We start from the raw sequence: 7,501 nt of genomic DNA on the forward strand, positions 1-7,501 counted from the left end.
TTATTTTACTTCATGAGGGATATTTTTTCCAATTTTGAAAGACCCATTCATTGAAGGTAAAAATTCCCCCTAAAATTTCATTTCCAAATCATTATTAGTTAGCGTTTTTTATGTATTTGTGTCTGAATAATTCAAATTGCTATAAAAACTTTATTTAACTTAAATAAATTTTGTAGGAAAGGGCATCATTTTAATATATATTTAAAACAAACCTTAATCATTTGAATACTGTAGTACTTTTTTCCGCGTGGTATTAATTTACGCGGTCACAAATTGTCCGCGGAAATTAACCCCATTGTATTCAAAACTGCAAAATACTTGTAAGGAATTTAGCGAGAATCTAAGAATTTGCGTTGTTTATACCAAATTAAACATAATTTGTAGATCAGTTTATATTTAATACAAAACAATGTAAATGTTGGCTCTTGGGATCAACAACTGACAAGCATAAAAGATAACTGCCAAAACATTAGTTTGCGCTTAATACATACGCAACTATATAATATACATAAAAAAAAACTAAAATCCCCTTTAATTTGGGGGATAAGAAATAAACAAAAATACTTTTATGCTTAAGCACATCATGAAATATATTAAATTACGTAAGTACTCGAAGTAAATGTTCGATAGCACATTAAGGAATATAAACGCCTTTTATTATAACTATCTTTACAGTGATATTTAAATCGATTCGTTTTTATTGGTGCATAGGAATTTTTGATCAGGCATATAAGAGCAAAAATACTGCACCCAATAAGCATTTTAAAATCCTGCATTTGAAAAAAGAGACACTGAAAGGACAGTAAAATAACACAGGGAAAATGGTAAGTTGCGTTGCATTTGTAAGTTTTATTTTCCTTTATGAGGGATGTTTTTCCAATTTTGAAAGACCTATTTGAAAAAAATATTTCCCGATAAATCTCATTTCAAAAACAATATTCGTTAGCGATTTTACTGTATTTTTGTCTAAATTATTCACATTTCTGTAAAAAAAAAATAGAATCGAATATAACATAATTTAATTTCAGGGCATCAATTAAGGAAGGCCCATACTTTTACGGATTCGGTTTTAATTTTACACATCAATATAAAATTCTGATTATCACTTGTCTAATGAAATAAAATATGTTTGGGCGGTTTATTTATTTACTTTTTTGAAATTATTTAGTTTATCGTTGTTAAATGCATAATGTAAATATTTTTCATTATTTGAACTCTATAGTGGAAATTTTCTAATATTTGTGTAAATGGCAAAATAATCATTTAGGCTGAATTATAAATCTTACGGATTACAAAATACGTAGGTAGTACAAAGTACTTATGACCCTACCTAAGCTAGCAAGATTGATGATATCAAACCAAGGCTGCTATTGGTCGGAACTTATGAGCTCAGTCTGAACTAAGTTAAACTTATGTTCACAAAACGTCTTTAAAATTCAATTACTAAACCTTTTAAAAATAATTTATTATATATTGAAAACCAATTTCTAATTAAAATCAAAGCTTATTAAGAGGTACAAAACAAAAGATAATTTAAGTTTTCTCCTATATTTTAAAGACTGTATGAAAGCAATAATTACGAGAGTTGTCCCAGAAAAACGCAAACATTTTGAATAACAAAATACCCGACCAGAATTATTATGCTTATTATTTTATTTTATTTTAATTTAATTTCGACAAAATCGTGAGAGGTTGTAATTTCATATTTCATTACATAACAGAATTGAAAGGGTGTAATATATCGGTGGTCGGCGCACTGAAATTTTTTGACTTTTCATGATTAGCATTTCCACCTAAGTTTTTCCCACCAAGCTTTACAGAAATATAATCTGACAAAAGCGTCACACCAATAGAACCTAAATGATCTAAATTTAGTATTTTTGTGTAAAAAGTTTTACTTTGTCAACTCAAATAACACAAATATAATTCGTTAACCGGAACGAACATTAATAGTTTTTTTTAGTAAAGCCTAAAACCAACCCCTTCCTATAAATCTACACCACATTTAATATCCTTGATTGTTAAAAATTATATTTTTAAGTGAATAGATTTAGTTTTGTATTCTTTCTTAACTTCCGAAAAAAAAAAATGAGGCACCGATTAAATGAATTATTTTTTAGGATAAGCGTGGACTTGGACTTCTTTTGACCGTCTTGCTTTTAGTCTGTCTTATCAATGACACGGAGGCACAAGGACCGTGGGGCAAAAGGAGGAAAAGAGAACTGCGCCAAGGGAAGGTGAACCTTGAAAGAGAAGGCTTCAACCTACTGGAGAAATTGAAGGCCATTTCAAGAGAGAATAACTTTGGGGTAGCGGAAAGGAAGAAAAGGAGAAACGTGAAAGGCGTCTGGTAGAAATTTGTGAAAAAGAACCTTTCTGCAGCTGTTACTTGATTTTATTTTAAAATTATGGAACTTTTTTGTCTGTAAAGAATCAACCCAGTTATACAATGTATTTTCCCACCAAATCACCAAAATACGTCAATATTTTTTCTTGAAGGTTTTACAAACATACAGTCATGTTCACAATAGACGACAACAGAATTATTGTAAAATCACATTTTCATGGAGACAATATTATTTTTGTGAGTGATGAAAACATTTTAGATCATGGAGATATTATTTCATGTCTGATCATTCGCGTTGATTTTTTTTTTATATTTGAAATGAATGTTTCAATGAGATAATTATTTTGCTGAATTTCTTCCTATCTTGAAAACAACAAATATTAAGAATTCCACGAAAACAAAGACTTTACAGTGTTCCTGAAAAATGGATGGCACAAGCGCCTGTAATATGTGTGTAAAATGTAAAATTCTTTAATATACCCTCGACTTATAATAGGCACAGATTTATGTTTTGTTATAATTAAGGAGAAAAATTTGCATAGTAAAATGCATTTCAAACATAACGTATCTTCAAGTTTTCTTGATCCACTGTACATATTATGAATAAAACTATCAACGGATATACAATTCATGAACATAATAAAGAATGATTGCACTTAGTGTACTAAACGTGGCCCCTGGTAAATTGCGCAAAAATAAGGTATAGAAAGTAGCTTAATGAAATTAATAAAACAATTCTTCAAGGTCTAGATCGCGACTTTGCAAAATTACAGAAATTGAAAGTGAGTAATATTTAAGAACGATACTGTGTTTTGTAAGAGGAGTCAATACAAATCACGAATCTCCATTGTTATTCAAAGTTATTCCGATTTTTAGAGCTAAAATACATAGTGAGCGCATACTTGCCCAAATTTATCAAAGGGACAGAAGGTGTAGAACTTTTGGAAATTCAACATATTTAAGGGAGAATTTGGGCAAGCCTGCGCTCGGGGTAAACTTTTTGAAAAAAGGTACAAAACGTCGAAAGTTTTCTTCACTGTTTACGAGTATTTACATGTCATTGACCTCATCGTGACCTGTTTAATGTTCCAATTTACCACGTGATTTGTAGAATCAGGTAACTTTGTGAATACAAAAAAATCGATAAACCATGTGGTTGTAGATTCCGTCGAAAGGCGTCCAACTTAGACCGTTATATGTACATTTTCAATCAATCAACATAGAATTATTTCTTTTTTTGTCAAATGTTTTAATATGGTGCTGGAATATTAAATTGGAAAAAAATGTAACAATATTTTATTTTTCGTCCTTGGATTTAAGGGGCACGTTAAGAGGCTCAATGAGTTTCAAAGATTTAGCTCCCATCTTCGAAGTAGCATCATTCCTCAAAGTGTTTTTGATTGTAAAGATATAAGGACACGGGGTAGAATATGTAGATTGTTTAACACTGGCATGGAATTCTTACTGGTACCAACCCCCCCCCCCCCCAAAAAAAAAAAAAAACCAGCTAATTCAGAGAATTCGTGTCCCCCGCTTAGGGAAAAAGTCGGATCCCCCTGACTGAATTTGTAGAATTATTAAATGTATACATGTATACTGAAGCAAATAGAATACATGTATATCAATATGCGTATAAAGATTTGATTGCTTATTCTTTATTATGTGTATAAATAGAAGAATCTTTTTATATTGAATATTTATCACACTTTAATGATGATTTTATAACCTCATAAATAATTCTTTTCACATGCTGAATACTATCATTAAAAAAGAGAAAAGTTTTAAAAAAAATGATCCGTACGAGCTTCGATCCCTGGACCTCTCACATGTGAAGCGGGAGACATACCACTAGACAACGGGATTGCTTTAAATGAAGTCAAGTATATGCCGAAGTGAAGTCACATACATGTATATATTCATGTTCGGTATTATCAAAATTTTACACAATTCATGGTGTTTGATTTATTTAGCCTTTATTAAACAGTTCTAAATGATGTAATAAGAACATAAAGTCCGCCGAGAACCTGTTTTATACGTAATAACTCTCTGCATGCCCCTGTGCTAAAAATAGCGACAGGTAATACGATAAATACTTGAAAACGAACGGGGCAGGGCAATTTGAGAGGGGGAGAGAGTTCCTAGGAAGTTTTGGTATAAAATTACATTACATAAGCTCAAAATCCTCTTGAAATATCGCCCGAGAATGAAAGTGTTACACACAGACAGATTGTATAAATTTACGACCTTGAACTTTAACCTTTTGACCTCAAAATCAATAGGGGTCTTCCTTAGGCCACAGGGAATTGTTATATTAAATTTCATTGCAATAGCTCAAATGGTTCTAGAGATATCGTGTGGAAACAAAAATGTTATAACAGACAGAATTTGCTTAAATATGACCTTGACCTTTGACCTTTTGACCTCAAAATCAATAGGGATCACTAGGAGTTGCTATGCTAAATTTCATTGCAAAAGCTCAAAGGGTTCTTAAGATATCGTGTGGAAACGAAAGCGTTACAGACAGACAGAAAGACGGACGGACAGACCCAAACTAATATCCCCCACTTTTCAAGCTGGGGACAAAAAAAAACAATATCGCACATAAAATTTAAAATATTGTTTTAGTGACAAAATATCACCACATGCAGCATCACAAAAGAATATTCCGTACACCATTATTTTTGAGAAGTACAGGGTATTTACTGTACTTTAAAACGTACGAATGGAGAGAGAGTGAGAGAGAGAGGTGTTAAAAATTGCAATACGGCACAAACCTTTTAAAAAATATAGAAGTTTTTCTTATTAAATATGATTTTCCCCGTTTTCATATACAAGTAGTCTCAGATTATTTAATTAAATGTTAAATTTCCACCGAGAAACGACCACAAGATGGGGGATCTGGATTAATAGGGATCATATACATCTCAAAAATGCCCCCCAGTACCATCTTTCGTAAAAAAAAAAGTCGTAATCCTGGAAAAATTCTTTGTGTTTATTTTTCTGTATACACTTTGTGTTTTGTATCAAATTCCAAAAGCCATTATATGTGGCTAAATATTACATGTTATCAATCGATCTATGAAATGCCCCGCCTACACTGAATATTAATGTGACACAATTAAAACCCAACTCGGACAAGTGCAACATTCCGGAATTAACACGAAGTATATGGCTTTTTAAATTACCATTTATAAAACTAAGACACAGTTTTCAGTGTGAATTTTTGCAAGTAATATACCACAAAGATAACAATGTATGAGTTAGGTGTAAAATAATTAACATTTGAGTTAATTAGAAAAAGTAAGAGGGGTCCGAAAAAGGGGCCACGTCACAATGCTTAAGTGGAAACAGTCTTTGTTGCACAGTCGATTCTTTTAGATGTTTGACTTTTTATTTTAACATTTCGTTTTGGCAAAGATCAAAATAGTCTAAATCAGTTGTGTTTAGGATTTAATCTTTTTTAAGAAAATACAAATTATTCAAAGTTTAATTTGACATAAGCTTTTAAAAAGAAATATTTCTTAACGAGTAAATAATACAACTATGAATACAAATATTAAAGGGGGAGGAAATAAGCCCCTCCCTCAAATTTACCTGGTCTTAATATCTGAAATTAAACCTGGGATTGGATAATTTGATTTGATCGATATTTAGTTTTCTGCCTTGTGTATATCTTTTGTACCATGTCTGGAGATTGTACCGACCATCGAATTAACATTCAGGCTTTTGATGCCTACCGCATATGCAAACGTGATAAAGAAGCAGGCAAAGCGTTTTTGTTCAATTCATAAGAATATGCCTTAATAATAAACAAAAACAAAATAAACCGACCTGCGTATAAAGCTAGTATCATGGAATTAAATAAAATTATTTTTTTTAATAAAAGGCTGGCAACATTAACATTGAAACTGTTTACATTGTTCAGGAGTCAAGTGAAGTCTCTAACTCTTCGAGCCATGGTGACGAAGTAACGGTATATTAAACCAGTTTTAGAAGAGAAATTAGTCAGATTATAATTATATTACCTCTTGCTTTTCATTTAATTAATATTTGGAATTATGAACCCCGAAAGAAAAAAGTATGATGCTGATGATTCCATTCCTGTTTCACCCATAGACCTAGCTGTTGGGGAATCATTCCCGATCCGAACCCCTGGCCATTTTTATAGACCATGCGTTATGGAAATATCACGTAGGGTTTATCTTGAAAATATATATATTTAGACTATAATTATATTTCTGAATAATGTATTCTCAAAACATCGTTTCAACGTTTAATTGTTATTTACCGAGAAACTTATTTATGACCCACTTTCTTCTTTTGTTTTGAGTACACGTCGTGTGATTTGAATTACTTGGACCCTTTTTGTCGCCAGATTACAACGACAGATTTTGGTGATACATGTATTTTCGTTATTATAGCATTTGATTAACAAACACGCAGTATATTTAAATTATCGAAGTATTAAAAATATTAATTTTAAAAGAAAAAATTTGAGAAGGACCCTGTCCTCAACAAAAACATGCTTTCTTTCATGTATTTCAATTGAGCTACACGTGGGGAAAACGACTTCATTTTACAATGTCGTAGGAAAACGCATACAGGTAATACACTCAGGTAACATACTGTGTATATAGGTAGTATACACAAGCCAACGTCGTTCCCTTGGGGCTTATCAGCCGCTTCGATTAAGCTCCACCCACACCAAACTTACCTGAGGAAAACGGTACGGTTGAAAGCCTCGGCCTTTAAGTAAACATTTCACACATGAAAACTGAAATTCTAATCTTAAATTACTTCTATTTTTTTACTTTGTGTGATTTGACTTATTTTTCACAAGTACGAGGGTTGTTTGAAAAGTACCAAGACATGAGATGCGTTAAAATCATTACTGTGAAGTTTATGCTTACAAAATTTTTAAGGAACATAAAACAACAAAAGTTAGAAAAATCAAATTATATTTGATACTTTCCAAATTATCATTAAATGAAGACATTATTTGATCACCCGGCGCAGTCCCCATTTAGTTGCATGACGTCATTGTTTCTCAATATCCACATGCCCTACCTCATACATCTATCTTGATGAGATTCCTTGGAGTTAAGTAAAGATACAAACTCGTCTTATCAATATGATTTTAAAATGTTATAAATA

The 7,501-nt window shown here is 31.6% G+C and overlaps 1 long non-coding RNA gene across 1 annotated transcript; it reads left to right on the forward strand.

Annotated features, from left to right (window-relative positions):
• Nucleotides 1-760: 760 nt before the first annotated feature.
• LOC134233824 (uncharacterized) lies at nt 761-2,910 on the forward strand. Its single transcript, XR_009985074.1, has 2 exons — nt 761-824; nt 2,121-2,910. It is a non-coding gene; the product is annotated as an uncharacterized LOC134233824 (long non-coding RNA).
• Nucleotides 2,911-7,501: the final 4,591 nt, after the last annotated feature.

Source organism: Saccostrea cucullata, unplaced genomic scaffold (assembly GCF_032062105.1).
Source record: "Saccostrea cucullata isolate Sc308-1 unplaced genomic scaffold, CSIRO_AGI_Scuc_v1 ctg9561, whole genome shotgun sequence".
Lineage (NCBI taxonomy): Eukaryota > Metazoa > Mollusca > Bivalvia > Ostreida > Ostreidae > Saccostrea > Saccostrea cuccullata.